Source organism: Hyla sarda, unplaced genomic scaffold, assembly GCF_029499605.1.
Source record: "Hyla sarda isolate aHylSar1 unplaced genomic scaffold, aHylSar1.hap1 scaffold_330, whole genome shotgun sequence".
In the NCBI taxonomy this organism is placed as follows: Eukaryota; Metazoa; Chordata; class Amphibia; order Anura; family Hylidae; genus Hyla; species Hyla sarda.
The window spans coordinates 125,912-146,384 of NW_026610043.1; the positions used below are offsets into that span (position 1 = coordinate 125,912).

A 20,473-nucleotide genomic window follows, 5' to 3' on the forward strand; every position below is an offset into this window, starting at 1 on the left:
AAATATTGTCTTATATGCAAGAGGAGGAGTGATGGGGGTTCAGGCAAAAGCCAGGCTATGGATTGCATTGCTAAATGCTCCATCAGAGTGCAATGGTCGCCTGTCCTTTTTTTAAGTGATGATGTGGGTTTAGCCTGTGCTGTATGTATGTATGGGTGGCTGACTGCCACCCACCCAGAAAGTGTATGGGAGGCTGGTTGGCTGCCAGCCTTCCTTCCATTCCTATGAGTAATGTGAGTGCTCATGAAGGGGACATGGTTGGGTCCACCCCTTTCCCGGTTATCCCCTCTAGGCCTTTTGGCTTAGATCAAGTGTAAAAAAAGAAAGGATCTTGCGACAGATCGCATCCTGAGGCACGTTTTTTTTTTGTGTGAATACTTGCACTTGGGTGACTTGTGAGCACATACTGATACATACGTTCCCTATCTGGGGACCATAAATTAAATGGATTTTTGAGAAAGGGAGCTGATTTGGAAGCTTGCTTCTGTCGCCCTATGCATTGACCCGATGTGGCAGTATCTTCGGGTAGTGAACAGTGCACCACCCCATTCCAGTGTTAACAAGAAAGATTCTCATTTAATCCTCCGTGGGTGAGAATTTGAGTTTGAGAATTGGAGACCAAAATGATGAGTTGCACTGACTGGTTTATGAACGTCTATTCATTTAGCGTTTTAATGACCATGTTTGCACACTGATTGGTGTAAAAAAATAAAATAAAACTAAATAATAATAATCCAGCACACCTGTGCAGGTTTGACATGACATGACAGGTAGCTGTCTTGTGGGTGGTGCTGAATCCTGTTAAATGACATGAGGGTCTCATGCCTATACACAAGGGTGTGTCATTGCTGTTGCTTGACCATGCATTGGTTTCTGTGGTCAGTGAATGATAAAAACAAAATTTACCATCCATTGATGGATGGGAAATCCGCCATGAGGCATTTGTTTTTAGAAACTGCTGCTCACAACCAATGTTGCAATGGAGTGTCTCCATCTGCTGGTGGTATTGGAAAGGCATTAGTGCTATGACAGGGTCTGAAGAAGAAGAAGAAGAAGAAGACGGAAAAAAAATATATATAAAAAGAAAAAGAGAGAGAGAGAGACTGACTTAGTGAGCGAGTGAGTGAGAGAGTGAGAGTGAGTGAGAGTGAATGAGTGAGTGAGTGATTGAGTGAGTGAGTGAGTGAGAACAAATGAGTTAAAGCAAGTGAGTGAGAGAGATCGAATGAATGAAAGTCTGAATGACAGAAAGAAAAAAGGATGAAGAAAGAAGCATGAAGAAAAAAAAATGTATATGGAGTTGCTGACATGAGTGCAATCTACAAAGCCGTTGAGGCTGATCCTCATGGGAGGATTATTGCACCAGGACCCTTAGCACTTTTAAAATGCCATTCAATGCCACGGGCTAGATGTAAACTGCAGATGACCATGTTGTGGTAGTTACCATGGATACCCAAGTGATGTGTGAGCTAACATAGAGGCCCAACAGATTCCAAGAAGGCCAGAATCACCAGCGGCACCACCATCGATTGTCAGGTCACCCGGATTCAGCAAATACCAGAGTCCAAAATGATGCAGGTTTATACTGTTAATTTTCAGTTTATCGTTACAGTTGGTGTTATTCCATGTCGGAAGGGACGCAGCTACAGCCAGTGGGGTAACTAGAGACAGGCAGGCAGCTATGTGCAACAAAGGTAGGCGTGTTGTTTTCATATGCAGATCTGAAATATTGTCTTATATGCAAGAGGAGGAGTGATGGGGGTTCAGGCAAAAGCCAGGCTATGGATTGCATTGCTAAATGCTCCATCAGAGTGCAATGGTCGCCTGTCCTTTTTTTAAGTGATGATGTGGGTTTAGCCTGTGCTGTATGTATGTATGGGTGGCTGACTGCCACCCACCCAGAAAGTGTATGGGAGGCTGGTTGGCTGCCAGCCTTCCTTCCATTCCTATGAGTAATGTGAGTGCTCATGAAGGGGACATGGTTGGGTCCACCCCTTTCCCGGTTATCCCCTCTAGGCCTTTTGGCTTAGATCAAGTGTAAAAAAAAGAAAGGATCTTGCGACAGATCGCATCCTGAGGCACGTTTTTTTTTTGTGTGAATACTTGCACTTGGGTGACTTGTGAGCACATACTGATACATACGTTCCCTATCTGGGGACCATAAATTAAATGGATTTTTGAGAAAGGGAGCTGATTTGGAAGCTTGCTTCTGTCGCCCTATGCATTGACCCGATGTGGCAGTATCTTCGGGTAGTGAACAGTGCACCACCCCATTCCAGTGTTAAACAAGAAAGATTCTCATTTAATCCTCCGTGGGTGAGAATTTGAGTTTGAGAATTGGAGACCAAAATGATGAGTTGCACTGACTGGTTTATGAACGTCTATTCATTTAGCGTTTTAATGACCATGTTTGCACACTGATTGGTGTAAAAAAATAAAATAAAACTAAATAATAATAATCTAGCACACCTGTGCAGGTTTGACATGACATGACAGGTAGCTGTCTTGTGGGTGGTGCTGAATCCTGTTAAATGACATGAGGGTCTCATGCCTATACACAAGGGTGTGTCATTGCTGTTGCTTGGCCATGCATTGGTTTCTGTGGTCAGTGAATGATAAAAACAAAATTTACCATCCATTGATGGATGGGAAATCCGCCATGAGGCATTTGTTTTTAGAAACTGCTGCTCACAACCAATGTTGCAATGGAGTGTCTCCATCTGCTGGTGGTATTGGAAAGGCATTAGTGCTATGACAGGGTCTGAAGAAGAAGAAGAAGAAGAAGAAGACGGAAAAAAAATATATATAAAAAGAAAAAGAGAGAGAGAGAGACTGACTTAGTGAGCGAGTGAGTGAGAGAGTGAGAGTGAGTGAGAGTGAATGAGTGAGTGAGTGATTGAGTGAGTGAGTGAGTGAGTGAGTGAGAACAAATGAGTTAAAGCAAGTGAGTGAGAGAGATCGAATGAATGAAAGTCTGAATGACAGAAAGAAAAAAGGATGAAGAAAGAAGCATGAAGAAAAAAAAATGTATATGGAGTTGCTGACATGAGTGCAATCTACAAAGCCGTTGAGGCTGATCCTCATGGGAGGATTATTGCACCAGGACCCTTAGCACTTTTAAAATGCCATTCAATGCCACGGGCTAGATGTAAACTGCAGATGACCATGTTGTGGTAGTTACCATGGATACCCAAGTGATGTGTGAGCTAACACATAGGCCCAACAGATTCCAAGAAGGCCAGAATCACCAGCGGCACCACCATCGATTGTCAGGTCACCCGGATTCAGCAAATACCAGAGTCCAAAATGATGCAGGTTTATACTGTTAATTTTCAGTTTATCGTTACAGTTGGTGTTATTCCATGTCGGAAGGGACGCAGCTACAGCCAGTGGGGTAACTAGAGACAGGCAGGCAGCTATGTGCAACAAAGGTAGGCGTGTTGTTTTCATATGCAGATCTGAAATATTGTCTTATATGCAAGAGGAGGAGTGATGGGGGTTCAGGCAAAAGCCAGGCTATGGATTGCATTGCTAAATGCTCCATCAGAGTGCAATGGTCGCCTGTCCTTTTTTTAAGTGATGATGTGGGTTTAGCCTGTGCTGTATGTATGTATGGGTGGCTGACTGCCACCCACCCAGAAAGTGTATGGGAGGCTGGTTGGCTGCCAGCCTTCCTTCCATTCCTATGAGTAATGTGAGTGCTCATGAAGGGGACATGGTTGGGTCCACCCCTTTCCCGGTTATCCCCTCTAGGCCTTTTGGCTTAGATCAAGTGTAAAAAAAGAAAGGATCTTGCGACAGATCGCATCCTGAGGCACGTTTTTTTTTGTGTGAATACTTGCACTTGGGTGACTTGTGAGCACATACTGATACATACGTTCCCTATCTGGGGACCATAAATTAAATGGATTTTTGAGAAAGGGAGCTGATTTGGAAGCTTGCTTCTGTCGCCCTATGCATTGACCCGATGTGGCAGTATCTTCGGGTAGTGAACAGTGCACCACCCCATTCCAGTGTTAAACAAGAAAGATTCTCATTTAATCCTCCGTGGGTGAGAATTTGAGTTTGAGAATTGGAGACCAAAATGATGAGTTGCACTGACTGGTTTATGAACGTCTATTCATTTAGCGTTTTAATGACCATGTTTGCACACTGATTGGTGTAAAAAAATAAAATAAAACTAAATAATAATAATCTAGCACACCTGTGCAGGTTTGACATGACATGACAGGTAGCTGTCTTGTGGGTGGTGCTGAATCCTGTTAAATGACATGAGGGTCTCATGCCTATACACAAGGGTGTGTCATTGCTGTTGCTTGACCATGCATTGGTTTCTGTGGTCAGTGAATGATAAAAACAAAATTTACCATCCATTGATGGATGGGAAATCCGCCATGAGGCATTTGTTTTTAGAAACTGCTGCTCACAACCAATGTTGCAATGGAGTGTCTCCATCTGCTGGTGGTATTGGAAAGGCATTAGTGCTATGACAGTGTCTGAAGAAGAAGAAGAAGAAGAAGAAGAAGACGGAAAAAAATATATATAAAAAGAAAAAGAGAGAGAGAGAGACTGACTTAGTGAGCGAGTGAGTGAGAGAGTGAGAGTGAGTGAGAGTGAATGAGTGAGTGAGTGATTGAGTGAGTGAGAACAAATGAGTTAAAGCAAGTGAGTGAGAGAGATCAAATGAATGAAAGTCTGAATGACAGAAAGAAAAAAGGATGAAGAAAGAAGCATGAAGAAAAAAAAATGTATATGGAGTTGCTGACATGAGTGCAATCTACAAAGCCGTTGAGGCTGATCCTCATGGGAGGATTATTGCACCAGGACCCTTAGCACTTTTAAAATGCCATTCAATGCCACGGGCTAGATGTAAACTGCAGATGACCATGTTGTGGTAGTTACCATGGATACCCAAGTGATGTGTGAGCTAACACATAGGCCCAACAGATTCCAAGAAGGCCAGAATCACCAGCGGCACCACCATCGATTGTCAGGTCACCCGGATTCAGCAAATACCAGAGTCCAAAATGATGCAGGTTTATACTGTTAATTTTCAGTTTATCGTTACAGTTGGTGTTATTCCATGTCGGAAGGGACGCAGCTACAGCCAGTGGGGTAACTAGAGACAGGCAGGCAGCTATGTGCAACAAAGGTAGGCGTGTTGTTTTCATATGCAGATCTGAAATATTGTCTTATATGCAAGAGGAGGAGTGATGGGGGTTCAGGCAAAAGCCAGGCTATGGATTGCATTGCTAAATGCTCCATCAGAGTGCAATGGTCGCCTGTCCTTTTTTTAAGTGATGATGTGGGTTTAGCCTGTGCTGTATGTATGTATGGGTGGCTGACTGCCACCCACCCAGAAAGTGTATGGGAGGCTGGTTGGCTGCCAGCCTTCCTTCCATTCCTATGAGTAATGTGAGTGCTCATGAAGGGGACATGGTTGGGTCCACCCCTTTCCCGGTTATCCCCTCTAGGCCTTTTGGCTTAGATCAAGTGTAAAAAAAGAAAGGATCTTGCGACAGATCGCATCCTGAGGCACGTTTTTTTTTGTGTGAATACTTGCACTTGGGTGACTTGTGAGCACATACTGATACATACGTTCCCTATCTGGGGACCATAAATTAAATGGATTTTTGAGAAAGGGAGCTGATTTGGAAGCTTGCTTCTGTCGCCCTATGCATTGACCCGATGTGGCAGTATCTTCGGGTAGTGAACAGTGCACCACCCCATTCCAGTGTTAAACAAGAAAGATTCTCATTTAATCCTCTGTGGGTGAGAATTTGAGTTTGAGAATTGGAGACCAAAATGATGAGTTGCACTGACTGGTTTATGAACGTCTATTCATTTAGCGTTTTTATGACCATGTTTGCACACTGATTGGTGTAAAAAAATAAAATAAAACTAAATAATAATAATCTAGCACACCTGTGCAGGTTTGACATGACATGACAGGTAGCTGTCTTGTGGGTGGTGCTGAATCCTGTTAAATGACATGAGGGTCTCATGCCTATACACAAGGGTGTGTCATTGCTGTTGCTTGACCATGCATTGGTTTCTGTGGTCAGTGAATGATAAAAACAAAATTAACCATCCATTGATGGATGGGAAATCCGCCATGAGGCATTTGTTTTTAGAAACTGCTGCTCACAACCAATGTTGCAATGGAGTGTCTCCATCTGCTGGTGGTATTGGAAAGGCATTAGTGCTATGACAGGGTCTGAAGAAGAAGAAGAAGAAGAAGACGGAAAAAAAATATATATATAAAAAGAAAAAGAGAGAGAGAGAGAGAGACTGACTTAGTGAGCGAGTGAGTGAGAGAGTGAGAGTGAGTGAGAGTGAATGAGTGAGTGAGTGATTGAGTGAGTGAGTGAGTGAGTGAGAACAAATGAGTTAAAGCAAGTGAGTGAGAGAGATCGAATGAATGAAAGTCTGAATGACAGAAAGAAAAAAGGATGAAGAAAGAAGCATGAAGAAAAAAAAATGTATATGGAGTTGCTGACATGAGTGCAATCTACAAAGCCGTTGAGGCTGATCCTCATGGGAGGATTATTGCACCAGGACCCTTAGCACTTTTAAAATGCCATTCAATGCCACGGGCTAGATGTAAACTGCAGATGACCATGTTGTGGTAGTTACCATGGATACCCAAGTGATGTGTGAGCTAACACATAGGCCCAACAGATTCCAAGAAGGCCAGAATCACCAGCGGCACCACCATCGATTGTCAGGTCACCCGGATTCAGCAAATACCAGAGTCCAAAATGATGCAGGTTTATACTGTTAATTTTCAGTTTATCGTTACAGTTGGTGTTATTCCATGTCGGAAGGGACGCAGCTACAGCCAGTGGGGTAACTAGAGACAGGCAGGCAGCTATGTGCAACAAAGGTAGGCGTGTTGTTTTCATATGCAGATCTGAAATATTGTCTTATATGCAAGAGGAGGAGTGATGGGGGTTCAGGCAAAAGCCAGGCTATGGATTGCATTGCTAAATGCTCCATCAGAGTGCAATGGTCGCCTGTCCTTTTTTTAAGTGATGATGTGGGTTTAGCCTGTGCTGTATGTATGTATGGGTGGCTGACTGCCACCCACCCAGAAAGTGTATGGGAGGCTGGTTGGCTGCCAGCCTTCCTTCCATTCCTATGAGTAATGTGAGTGCTCATGAAGGGGACATGGTTGGGTCCACCCCTTTCCCGGTTATCCCCTCTAGGCCTTTTGGCTTAGATCAAGTGTAAAAAAAGAAAGGATCTTGCGACAGATCGCATCCTGAGGCACGTTTTTTTTTGTGTGAATACTTGCACTTGGGTGACTTGTGAGCACATACTGATACATACGTTCCCTATCTGGGGACCATAAATTAAATGGATTTTTGAGAAAGGGAGCTGATTTGGAAGCTTGCTTCTGTCGCCCTATGCATTGACCCGATGTGGCAGTATCTTCGGGTAGTGAACAGTGCACCACCCCATTCCAGTGTTAAACAAGAAAGATTCTCATTTAATCCTCCGTGGGTGAGAATTTGAGTTTGAGAATTGGAGACCAAAATGATGAGTTGCACTGACTGGTTTATGAACGTCTATTCATTTAGCGTTTTAATGACCATGTTTGCACACTGATTGGTGTAAAAAAATTAAATAAAACTAAATAATAATAATCTAGCACACCTGTGCAGGTTTGACATGACATGACAGGTAGCTGTCTTGTGGGTGGTGCTGAATCCTGTTAAATGACATGAGGGTCTCATGCCTATACACAAGGGTGTGTCATTGCTGTTGCTTGACCATGCATTGGTTTCTGTGGTCAGTGAATGATAAAAACAAAATTTACCATCCATTGATGGATGGGAAATCCGCCATGAGGCATTTGTTTTTAGAAACTGCTGCTCACAACCAATGTTGCAATGGAGTGTCTCCATCTGCTGGTGGTATTGGAAAGGCATTAGTGCTATGACAGGGTCTGAAGAAGAAGAAGAAGAAGAAGAAGACGTAAAAAAATATATATAAAAAGAAAAAGAGAGAGAGAGAGAGAGACTGACTTAGTGAGCGAGTGAGTGAGAGAGTGAGAGTGAGTGAGAGTGAATGAGTGAGTGAGTGATTGAGTGAGTGAGTGAGTGAGTGAGAACAAATGAGTTAAAGCAAGTGAGTGAGAGAGATCGAATGAATGAAAGTCTGAATGACAGAAAGAAAAAAGGATGAAGAAAGAAGCATGAAGAAAAAAAAATGTATATGGAGTTGCTGACATGAGTGCAATCTACAAAGCCGTTGAGGCTGATCCTCATGGGAGGATTATTGCACCAGGACCCTTAGCACTTTTAAAATGCCATTCAATGCCACGGGCTAGATGTAAACTGCAGATGACCATGTTGTGGTAGTTACCATGGATACCCAAGTGATGTGTGAGCTAACACATAGGCCCAACAGATTCCAAGAAGGCCAGAATCACCAGTGGCACCACCATCGATTGTCAGGTCACCCGGATTCAGCAAATACCAGAGTCCAAAATGATGCAGGTTTATACTGTTAATTTTCAGTTTATCGTTACAGTTGGTGTTATTCCATGTCGGAAGGGACGCAGCTACAGCCAGTGGGGTAACTAGAGACAGGCAGGCAGCTATGTGCAACAAAGGTAGGCGTGTTGTTTTCATATGCAGATCTGAAATATTGTCTTATATGCAAGAGGAGGAGTGATGGGGGTTCAGGCAAAAGCCAGGCTATGGATTGCATTGCTAAATGCTCCATCAGAGTGCAATGGTCGCCTGTCCTTTTTTTAAGTGATGATGTGGGTTTAGCCTGTGCTGTATGTATGTATGGGTGGCTGACTGCCACCCACCCAGAAAGTGTATGGGAGGCTGGTTGGCTGCCAGCCTTCCTTCCATTCCTATGAGTAATGTGAGTGCTCATGAAGGGGACATGGTTGGGTCCACCCCTTTCCCGGTTATCCCCTCTAGGCCTTTTGGCTTAGATCAAGTGTAAAAAAAGAAAGGATCTTGCGACAGATCGCATCCTGAGGCACGTTTTTTTTTGTGTGAATACTTGCACTTGGGTGACTTGTAAGCACATACTGATACATACGTTCCCTATCTGGGGACCATAAATTAAATGGATTTTTGAGAAAGGGAGCTGATTTGGAAGCTTGCTTCTGTCGCCCTATGCATTGACCCGATGTGGCAGTATCTTCGGGTAGTGAACAGTGCACCACCCCATTCCAGTGTTAAACAAGAAAGATTCTCATTTAATCCTCCGTGGGTGAGAATTTGAGTTTGAGAATTGGAGACCAAAATGATGAGTTGCACTGACTGGTTTATGAACGTCTATTCATTTAGCGTTTTAATGACCATGTTTGCACACTGATTGGTGTAAAAAAATAAAATAAAACTAAATAATAATAATCTAGCACACCTGTGCAGGTTTGACATGACATGACAGGTAGCTGTCTTGTGGGTGGTGCTGAATCCTGTTAAATGACATGAGGGTCTCATGCCTATACACAAGGGTGTGTCATTGCTGTTGCTTGACCATGCATTGGTTTCTGTGGTCAGTGAATGATAAAAACAAAATTTACCATCCATTGATGGATGGGAAATCCGCCATGAGGCATTTGTTTTTAGAAACTGCTGCTCACAACCAATGTTGCAATGGAGTGTCTCCATCTGCTGGTGGTATTGGAAAGGCATTAGTGCTATGACAGGGTCTGAAGAAGAAGAAGAAGAAGAAGAAGACGGAAAAAAATATATATAAAAAGAAAAAGAGAGAGAGAGAGAGAGAGAGAGACTGACTTAGTGAGCGAGTGAGTGAGAGAGTGAGAGTGAGTGAGAGTGAATGAGTGAGTGAGTGATTGAGTGAGTGAGTGAGAACAAATGAGTTAAAGCAAGTGAGTGAGAGAGATCGAATGAATGAAAGTCTGAATGACAGAAAGAAAAAAGGTTGAAGAAAGAAGCATGAAGAAAAAAAAATGTATATGGAGTTGCTGACATGAGTGCAATCTACAAAGCCGTTGAGGCTGATCCTCATGGGAGGATTATTGCACCAGGACCCTTAGCACTTTTAAAATGCCATTCAATGCCACGGGCTAGATGTAAACTGCAGATGACCATGTTGTGGTAGTTACCATGGATACCCAAGTGATGTGTGAGCTAACACATAGGCCCAACAGATTCCAAGAAGGCCAGAATCACCAGCGGCACCACCATCGATTGTCAGGTCACCCGGATTCAGCAAATACCAGAGTCCAAAATGATGCAGGTTTATACTGTTAATTTTCAGTTTATCGTTACAGTTGGTGTTATTCCATGTCGGAAGGGACGCAGCTACAGCCAGTGGGGTAACTAGAGACAGGCAGGCAGCTATGTGCAACAAAGGTAGGCGTGTTGTTTTCATATGCAGATCTGAAATATTGTCTTATATGCAAGAGGAGGAGTGATGGGGGTTCAGGCAAAAGCCAGGCTATGGATTGCATTGCTAAATGCTCCATCAGAGTGCAATGGTCGCCTGTCCTTTTTTTAAGTGATGATGTGGGTTTAGCCTGTGCTGTATGTATGTATGGGTGGCTGACTGCCACCCACCCATAAAGTGTATGGGAGGCTGGTTGGCTGCCAGCCTTCCTTCCATTTCTATGAGTAATGTGAGTGCTCATGAAGGGGACATGGTTGGGTCCACCCCTTTCCCGGTTATCCCCTCTAGGCCTTTTGGCTTAGATCAAGTGTAAAAAAAGAAAGGATCTTGCGACAGATCGCATCCTGAGGCACGTTTTTTTTTGTGTGAATACTTGCACTTGGGTGACTTGTGAGCACATACTGATACATACGTTCCCTATCTGGGGACCATAAATTAAATGGATTTTTGAGAAAGGGAGCTGATTTGGAAGCTTGCTTCTGTCGCCCTATGCATTGACCCGATGTGGCAGTATCTTCGGGTAGTGAACAGTGCACCACCCCATTCCAGTGTTAAACAAGAAAGATTCTCATTTAATCCTCCGTGGGTGAGAATTTGAGTTTGAGAATTGGAGACCAAAATGATGAGTTGCACTGACTGGTTTATGAACGTCTATTCATTTAGCGTTTTAATGACCATGTTTGCACACTGATTGGTGTAAAAAAATAAAATAAAACTAAATAATAATAATCTAGCACACCTGTGCAGGTTTGACATGACATGACAGGTAGCTGTCTTGTGGGTGGTGCTGAATCCTGTTAAATGACATGAGGGTCTCATGCCTATACACAAGGGTGTGTCATTGCTGTTGCTTGACCATGCATTGGTTTCTGTGGTCAGTGAATGATAAAAACAAAATTTACCATCCATTGATGGATGGGAAATCCGCCATGAGGCATTTGTTTTTAGAAACTGCTGCTCACAACCAATGTTGCAATGGAGTGTCTCCATCTGCTGGTGGTATTGGAAAGGCATTAGTGCTATGACAGGGTCTGAAGAAGAAGAAGAAGAAGACGGAAAAAAATATATATAAAAAGAAAAAGAGAGAGAGAGAGAGAGAGAGAGACTGACTTAGTGAGCGAGTGAGTGAGAGAGTGAGAGTGAGTGAGAGTGAATGAGTGAGTGAGTGATTGAGTGAGTGAGTGAGAACAAATGAGTTAAAGCAAGTGAGTGAGAGAGATCGAATGAATGAAAGTCTGAATGACAGAAAGAAAAAAGGATGAAGAAAGAAGCATGAAGAAAAAAAAATGTATATGGAGTTGCTGACATGAGTGCAATCTACAAAGCCGTTGAGGCTGATCCTCATGGGAGGATTATTGCACCAGGACCCTTAGCACTTTTAAAATGCCATTCAATGCCACGGGCTAGATGTAAACTGCAGATGACCATGTTGTGGTAGTTACCATGGATACCCAAGTGATGTGTGAGCTAACACATAGGCCCAACAGATTCCAAGAAGGCCAGAATCACCAGCGGCACCACCATCGATTGTCAGGTCACCCGGATTCAGCAAATACCAGAGTCCAAAATGATGCAGGTTTATACTGTTAATTTTCAGTTTATCGTTACAGTTGGTGTTATTCCATGTCGGAAGGGACGCAGCTACAGCCAGTGGGGTAACTAGAGACAGGCAGGCAGCTATGTGCAACAAAGGTAGGCGTGTTGTTTTCATATGCAGATCTGAAATATTGTCTTATATGCAAGAGGAGGAGTGATGGGGGTTCAGGCAAAAGCCAGGCTATGGATTGCATTGCTAAATGCTCCATCAGAGTGCAATGGTCGCCTGTCCTTTTTTTAAGTGATGATGTGGGTTTAGCCTGTGCTGTATGTATGTATGGGTGGCTGACTGCCACCCACCCAGAAAGTGTATGGGAGGCTGGTTGACTGCCAGCCTTCCTTCCATTCCTATGAGTAATGTGAGTGCTCATGAAGGGGACATGGTTGGGTCCACCCCTTTCCCGGTTATCCCCTCTAGGCCTTTTGGCTTAGATCAAGTGTAAAAAAAGAAAGGATCTTGCGACAGATCGCATCCTGAGGCACGTTTTTTTTTGTGTGAATACTTGCACTTGGGTGACTTGTGAGCACATACTGATACATACGTTCCCTATCTGGGGACCATAAATTAAATGGATTTTTGAGAAAGGGAGCTGATTTGGAAGCTTGCTTCTGTCGCCCTATGCATTGACCCGATGTGGCAGTATCTTCGGGTAGTGAACAGTGCACCACCCCATTCCAGTGTTAAACAAGAAAGATTCTCATTTAATCCTCCGTGGGTGAGAATTTGAGTTTGAGAATTGGAGACCAAAATGATGAGTTGCACTGACTGGTTTATGAACGTCTATTCATTTAGCGTTTTAATGACCATGTTTGCACACTGATTGGTGTAAAAAAATAAAATAAAACTAAATAATAATAATCTAGCACACCTGTGCAGGTTTGACATGACATGACAGGTAGCTGTCTTGTGGGTGGTGCTGAATCCTGTTAAATGACATGAGGGTCTCATGCCTATACACAAGGGTGTGTCATTGCTGTTGCTTGACCATGCATTGGTTTCTGTGGTCAGTGAATGATAAAAACAAAATTTACCATCCATTGATGGATGGGAAATCCGCCATGAGGCATTTGTTTTTAGAAACTGCTGCTCACAACCAATGTTGCAATGGAGTGTCTCCATCTGCTGGTGGTATTGGAAAGGCATTAGTGCTATGACAGGGTCTGAAGAAGAAGAAGACGGAAAAAAAATATATATAAAAAGAAAAAGAGAGAGAGAGAGAGAGACTGACTTAGTGAGCGAGTGAGTGAGAGAGTGAGAGTGAGTGAGAGTGAATGAGTGAGTGAGTGAGTGAGTGAGAACAAATGAGTTAAAGCAAGTGAGTGAGAGAGATCGAATGAATGAAAGTCTGAATGACAGAAAGAAAAAAGGATGAAGAAAGAAGCATGAAGAAAAAAAAATGTATATGGAGTTGCTGACATGAGTGCAATCTACAAAGCCGTTGAGGCTGATCCTCATGGGAGGATTATTGCACCAGGACCCTTAGCACTTTTAAAATGCCATTCAATGCCACGGGCTAGATGTAAACTGCAGATGACCATGTTGTGGTAGTTACCATGGATACCCAAGTGATGTGTGAGCTAACACATAGGCCCAACAGATTCCAAGAAGGCCAGAATCACCAGCGGCACCACCATCGATTGTCAGGTCACCCGGATTCAGCAAATACCAGAGTCCAAAATGATGCAGGTTTATACTGTTAATTTTCAGTTTATCGTTACAGTTGGTGTTATTCCATGTCGGAAGGGATGCAGCTACAGCCAGTGGGGTAACTAGAGACAGGCAGGCAGCTATGTGCAACAAAGGTAGGCGTGTTGTTTTCATATGCAGATCTGAAATATTGTCTTATATGCAAGAGGAGGAGTGATGGGGGTTCAGGCAAAAGCCAGGCTATGGATTGCATTGCTAAATGCTCCATCAGAGTGCAATGGTCGCCTGTCCTTTTTTTAAGTGATGATGTGGGTTTAGCCTGTGCTGTATGTATGTATGGGTGGCTGACTGCCACCCACCCAGAAAGTGTATGGGAGGCTGGTTGGCTGCCAGCCTTCATTCCATTCCTATGAGTAATGTGAGTGCTCATGAAGGGGACATGGTTGGGTCCACCCCTTTCCCGGTTATCCCCTCTAGGCCTTTTGGCTTAGATCAAGTGTAAAAAAAGAAAGGATCTTGCGACAGATCGCATCCTGAGGCACGTTTTTTTTGTGTGAATACTTGCACTTGGGTGACTTGTGAGCACATACTGATACATACGTTCCCTATCTGGGGACCATAAATTAAATGGATTTTTGAGAAAGGGAGCTGATTTGGAAGCTTGCTTCTGTCGCCCTATGCATTGACCCGATGTGGCAGTATCTTCGGGTAGTGAACAGTGCACCACCCCATTCCAGTGTTAAACAAGAAAGATTCTCATTTAATCCTCCGTGGGTGAGAATTTGAGTTTGAGAATTGGAGACCAAAATGATGAGTTGCACTGACTGGTTTATGAACGTCTATTCATTTAGCGTTTTAATGACCATGTTTGCACACTGATTGGTGTAAAAAAATAAAATAAAACTAAATAATAATAATCTAGCACACCTGTGCAGGTTTGACATGACATGACAGGTAGCTGTCTTGTGGGTGGTGCTGAATCCTGTTAAATGACATGAGGGTCTCATGCCTATACACAAGGGTGTGTCATTGCTGTTGCTTGACCATGCATTGGTTTCTGTGGTCAGTGAATGATAAAAACAAAATTTACCATCCATTGATGGATGGGAAATCCGCCATGAGGCATTTGTTTTTAGAAACTGCTGCTCACAACCAATGTTGCAATGGAGTGTCTCCATCTGCTGGTGGTATTGGAAAGGCATTGGTGCTATGACAGGGTCTGAAGAAGAAGAAGAAGAAGAAGACGGAAAAAAATATATATAATAAGAAAAAGAGAGAGAGAGAGAGAGACTGACTTAGTGAGCGAGTGAGTGAGAGAGTGAGAGTGAGTGAGAGTGAATGAGTGAGTGAGTGAGTGAGTGAGAACAAATGAGTTAAAGCAAGTGAGTGAGAGAGATCGAATGAATGAAAGTCTGAATGACAGAAAGAAAAAAGGATGAAGAAAGAAGCATGAAGAAAAAAAAATGTATATGGAGTTGCTGACATGAGTGCAATCTACAAAGCCGTTGAGGCTGATCCTCATGGGAGGATTATTGCACCAGGACCCTTAGCACTTTTAAAATGCCATTCAATGCCACGGGCTAGATGTAAACTGCAGATGACCATGTTGTGGTAGTTACCATGGATACCCAAGTGATGTGTGAGCTAACACATAGGCCCAACAGATTCCAAGAAGGCCAGAATCACCAGCGGCACCACCATCGATTGTCAGGTCACCCGCTTTCAGCAAATACCAGAGTCCAAAATGATGCAGGTTTATACTGTTAATTTTCAGTTTATCGTTACAGTTGGTGTTATTCCATGTCGGAAGGGACGCAGCTACAGCCAGTGGGGTAACTAGAGACAGGCAGGCAGCTATGTGCAACAAAGGTAGGCGTGTTGTTTTCATATGCAGATCTGAAATATTGTCTTATATGCAAGAGGAGGAGTGATGGGGGTTCAGGCAAAAGCCAGGCTATGGATTGCATTGCTAAATGCTCCATCAGAGTGCAATGGTCGCCTGTCCTTTTTTTACGTGATGATGTGGGTTTAGCCTGTGCTGTATGTATGTATGGGTGGCTGACTGCCACCCACCCAGAAAGTGTATGGGAGGCTGGTTGGCTGCCAGCCTTCCTTCCATTCCTATGAGTAATGTGAGTGCTCATGAAGGGGACATGGTTGGGTCCACCCCTTTCCCGGTTATCCCCTCTAGGCCTTTTGGCTTAGATCAAGTGTAAAAAAAGAAAGGATCTTGCGACAGATCGCATCCTGAGGCACGTTTTTTTTTTTTGTGTGAATACTTGCACTTGGGTGACTTGTGAGCACATACTGATACATACGTTCCCTATCTGGGGACCATAAATTAAATGGATTTTTGAGAAAGGGAGCTGATTTGGAAGCTTGCTTCTGTCGCCCTATGCATTGACCCGATGTGGCAGTATCTTCGGGTAGTGAACAGTGCACCACCCCATTCCAGTGTTAAACAAGAAAGATTCTCATTTAATCCTCCGTGGGTGAGAATTTGAGTTTGAGAATTGGAGACCAAAATGATGAGTTGCACTGACTGGTTTATGAACGTCTATTCATTTAGCGTTTTAATGACCATGTTTGCACACTGATTGGTGTAAAAAAATAAAATAAAACTAAATGATAATAATCTAGCACACCTGTGCAGGTTTGACATGACATGACAGGTAGCTGTCTTGTGGGTGGTGCTGAATCCTGTTAAATGACATGAGGGTCTCATGCCTATACACAAGGGTGTGTCATTGCTGTTGCTTGACCATGCATTGGTTTCTGTGGTCAGTGAATGATAAAAACAAAATTTACCATCCATTGATGGATGGGAAATCCGCCATGAGGCATTTGTTTTTAGAAACTGCTGCTCACAACCAATGTTGCAATGGAGTGTCTCCATCTGCTGGTGGTATTGGAAAGGCATTAGTGCTATGACAGGGTCTGAAGAAGAAGAAGAAGAAGAAGAAGAAGAAGACGGAAAAAAATATATATAAAAAGAAAAAGAGAGAGAGAGAGAGAGAGACTGACTTAGTGAGCGAGTGAGTGAGAGAGTGAGAGTGAGTGAGAGTGAATGAGTGAGTGAGTGATTGAGTGAGTGAGTGAGTGAGTGAGAACAAATGAGTTAAAGCAAGTGAGTGAGAGAGATCGAATGAATGAAAGTCTGAATGACAGAAAGAAAAAAGGATGAAGAAAGAAGCATGAAGAAAAAAAAATGTATATGGAGTTGCTGACATGAGTGCAATCTACAAAGCCGTTGAGGCTGATCCTCATGGGAGGATTATTGCACCAGGACCCTTAGCACTTTTAAAATGCCATTCAATGCCACGGGCTAGATGTAAACTGCAGATGACCATGTTGTGGTAGTTACCATGGATACCCAAGTGATGTGTGAGCTAACACATAGGCCCAACAGATTCCAAGAAGGCCAGAATCACCAGCGGCACCACCATCGATTGTCAGGTCACCCGGATTCAGCAAATACCAGAGTCCAAAATGATGCAGGTTTATACTGTTAATTTTCAGTTTATCGTTACAGTTGGTGTTATTCCATGTCGGAAGGGACGCAGCTACAGCCAGTGGGGTAACTAGAGACAGGCAGGCAGCTATGTGCAACAAAGGTAGGCGTGTTGTTTTCATATGCAGATCTGAAATATTGTCTTATATGCAAGAGGAGGAGTGATGGGGGTTCAGGCAAAAGCCAGGCTATGGATTGCATTGCTAAATGCTCCATCAGAGTGCAATGGTCGCCTGTCCTTTTTTTAAGTGATGATGTGGGTTTAGCCTGTGCTGTATGTATGTATGGGTGGCTGACTGCCACCCACCCAGAAAGTGTATGGGAGGCTGGTTGGCTGCCAGCCTTCCTTCCATTCCTATGAGTAATGTGAGTGCTCATGAAGGGGACATGGTTGGGTCCACCCCTTTCCCGGTTATCCCCTCTAGGCCTTTTGGCTTAGATCAAGTGTAAAAAAAGAAAGGATCTAGCGACAGATCGCATCCTGAGGCACGTTTTTTTTTGTGTGAATACTTGCACTTGGGTGACTTGTGAGCACATACTGATACATACGTTCCCTATCTGGGGACCATAAATTAAATGGATTTTTGAGAAAGGGAGCTGATTTGGAAGCTTGCTTCTGTCGCCCTATGCATTGACCCGATGTGGCAGTATCTTCGGGTAGTGAACAGTGCACCACCCCATTCCAGTGTTAAACAAGAAAGATTCTCATTTAATCCTCCGTGGGTGAGAATTTGAGTTTGAGAATTGGAAACCAAAATGATGAGTTGCACTGACTGGTTTATGAACGTCTATTCATTTAGCGTTTTAATGACCATGTTTGCACACTGATTGGTGTAAAAAAATAAAATAAAACTAAATAATAATAATCTAGCACACCTGTGCAGGTTTGACATGACATGACAGGTAGCTGTCTTGTGGGTGGTGCTGAATCCTGTTAAATGACATGAGGGTCTCATGCCTATACACAAGGGTGTGTCATTGCTGTTGCTTGACCATGCATTGGTTTCTGTGGTCAGTGAATGATAAAAACAAAATTTACCATCCATTGATGGATGGGAAATCCGCCATGAGGCATTTGTTTTTAGAAACTGCTGCTCACAACCAATGTTGCAATGGAGTGTCTCCATCTGCTGGTGGTATTGGAAAGGCATTAGTGCTATGACAGGGTCTGAAGAAGAAGAAGAAGAAGACGAAAAAAAATATATATAAAAAGAAAAAGAGAGAGAGAGAGAGAGAGAGAGACTGACTTAGTGAGCGAGTGAGTGAGAGAGTGAGAGTGAGTGAGAGTGAATGAGTGAGTGAGTGATTGAGTGAGTGAGTGAGTGAGAACAAATGAGTTAAAGCAAGTGAGTGAGAGAGATCGAATGAATGAAAGTCTGAATGACAGAAAGAAAAAAGGATGAAGAAAGAAGCATGAAGAAAAAAAAAATGTATATGGAGTTGCTGACATGAGTGCAATCTACAAAGCCGTTGAGGCTGATCCTCATGGGAGGATTATTGCACCAGGACCCTTAGCACTTTTAAAATGCCATTCAATGCCACGGGCTAGATGTAAACTGCAGATGACCATGTTGTGGTAGTTACCATGGATACCCAAGTGATGTGTGAGCTAACACATAGGCCCAACAGATTCCAAGAAGGCCAGAATCACCAGCGGCACCACCATCGATTGTCAGGTCACCCGGATTCAGCAAATACCAGAGTCCAAAATGATGCAGGTTTATACTGTTAATTTTCAGTTTATCGTTACAGTTGGTGTTATTCCATGTCGGAAGGGACGCAGCTACAGCCAGTGGGGTAACTAGAGACAGGCAGGCAGCTATGTGCAACAAAGGTAGGCGTGTTGTTTTCATATGCAGATCTGAAATATTGTCTTATATGCAAGAGGAGGAGTGATGGGGGTTCAGGCAAAAGCCAGGCTATGGATTGCATTGCTAAATGCTCCATCAGAGTGCAATGGTCGCCTGTCCTTTTTTTAAGTGATGATGTGGGTTTAGCCTGTGCTGTATGTATGTATGGGTGGCTGACTGCCACCCACCCAGAAAGTGTATGGGAGGCTGGTTGGCTGCCAGCCTTCCTTCCATTCCTATGAGTAATGTGAGTGCTCATGAAGGGGACATGGTTGGGTCCACCCCTTTCCCGGTTATCCCCTCTAGGCCTTTTGGCTTAGATCAAGTGTAAAAAAAGAAAGGATCTTGCGACAGATCGCATCCTGAGGCACGTTTTTTTTTGTGTGAATACTTGCACTTGGGTGACTTGTGAGCACATACTGATACATACGTTCCCTATCTGGGGACCATAAATTAAATGGATTTTTGAGAAAGGGAGCTGATTTGGAAGCTTGCTTCTGTCGCCCTATGCATTGACCCGATGTGGCAGTATCTTCGGGTAGTGAACAGTGCACCACCCCATTCCAGTGTTAAACAAGAAAGATTCTCATTTAATCCTCCGTGGGTGAGAATTTGAGTTTGAGAATTGGAGACCAAAATGATGAGTTGCACTGACTGGTTTATGAACGTCTATTCATTTAGCGTTTTAATGACCATGTTTGCACACTGATTGGTGTAAAAAAATAAAATAAAACTAAATAATAATAATCTAGCACACCTGTGCAGGTTTGACATGACATGACAGGTAGCTGTCTTGTGGGTGGTGCTGAATCCTGTTAAATGACATGAGGGTCTCATGCCTATACACAAGGGTGTGTCATTGCTGTTGCTTGACCATGCATTGGTTTCTGTGGTCAGTGAATGATAAAAACAAAATTTACCATCCATTGATGGATGGGAAATCCGCCATGAGGCATTTGTTTTTAGAAACTGCTGCTCACAACCAATGTTGCAATGGAGTGTCTCCATCTGCTGGTGGTATTGGAAAGGCATTAGTGTTATGACAGGGTCTGAAGAAGAAGAAGAAGAAGACGGAAAAAAAATATATATATAAAAAGAAAAAGAGAGAGAGAGAGAGAGACTGACTTAGTGAGCGAGTGAGTGAGAGAGTGAGAGTGAGTGAGAGTGAATGAGTGAGTGAGTGATTGAGTGAGTGAGTGAGTGAGTGAGTGAGAACAAATGAGTTAAAGCAAGTGAGTGAGAGAGATCGAATGAATGAAAGTCTGAATGACAGAAAGAAAAAAGGATGAAGAAAGAAGCATGAAGAAAAAAAAATGTATATGGAGTTGCTGACATGAGTGCAATCTACAAAGCCGTTGAGGCTGATCCTCATGGGAGGATTATTGCACCAGGACCCTTAGCACTTTTAAAATGCCATTCAATGCCACGGGCTAGATGTAAACTGCAGATGACCATGTTGTGGTAGTTACCATGGATACCCAA

The 20,473-nt window shown here is 43.3% G+C and overlaps 12 pseudogenes; all 12 read left to right on the forward strand.

Annotated features, from left to right (window-relative positions):
- The first annotated feature begins 281 nt into the window (after positions 1 to 281).
- On the forward strand, positions 282 to 546 carry LOC130330164 (U2 spliceosomal RNA; annotated as a pseudogene).
- Positions 547 to 2,005: 1,459 nt separating this feature from the next.
- Positions 2,006 to 2,271, forward strand: LOC130330199 (U2 spliceosomal RNA; annotated as a pseudogene).
- A 1,471-nt stretch (positions 2,272 to 3,742) lies between these two features.
- On the forward strand, positions 3,743 to 4,006 carry LOC130330074 (U2 spliceosomal RNA; annotated as a pseudogene).
- A 1,457-nt stretch (positions 4,007 to 5,463) lies between these two features.
- Positions 5,464 to 5,727, forward strand: LOC130330075 (U2 spliceosomal RNA; annotated as a pseudogene).
- Positions 5,728 to 7,197: 1,470 nt separating this feature from the next.
- Positions 7,198 to 7,461, forward strand: LOC130330076 (U2 spliceosomal RNA; annotated as a pseudogene).
- Positions 7,462 to 8,931: 1,470 nt separating this feature from the next.
- On the forward strand, positions 8,932 to 9,195 carry LOC130330152 (U2 spliceosomal RNA; annotated as a pseudogene).
- A 1,468-nt stretch (positions 9,196 to 10,663) lies between these two features.
- Positions 10,664 to 10,927, forward strand: LOC130330078 (U2 spliceosomal RNA; annotated as a pseudogene).
- A 1,462-nt stretch (positions 10,928 to 12,389) lies between these two features.
- On the forward strand, positions 12,390 to 12,653 carry LOC130330079 (U2 spliceosomal RNA; annotated as a pseudogene).
- A 1,443-nt stretch (positions 12,654 to 14,096) lies between these two features.
- Positions 14,097 to 14,359, forward strand: LOC130330241 (U2 spliceosomal RNA; annotated as a pseudogene).
- A 1,451-nt stretch (positions 14,360 to 15,810) lies between these two features.
- LOC130330185 (U2 spliceosomal RNA) lies at positions 15,811 to 16,077 on the forward strand (annotated as a pseudogene).
- Positions 16,078 to 17,555: 1,478 nt separating this feature from the next.
- Positions 17,556 to 17,819, forward strand: LOC130330186 (U2 spliceosomal RNA; annotated as a pseudogene).
- Positions 17,820 to 19,286: 1,467 nt separating this feature from the next.
- Positions 19,287 to 19,550, forward strand: LOC130330080 (U2 spliceosomal RNA; annotated as a pseudogene).
- The last annotated feature ends 923 nt before the right edge of the window (positions 19,551 to 20,473 follow it).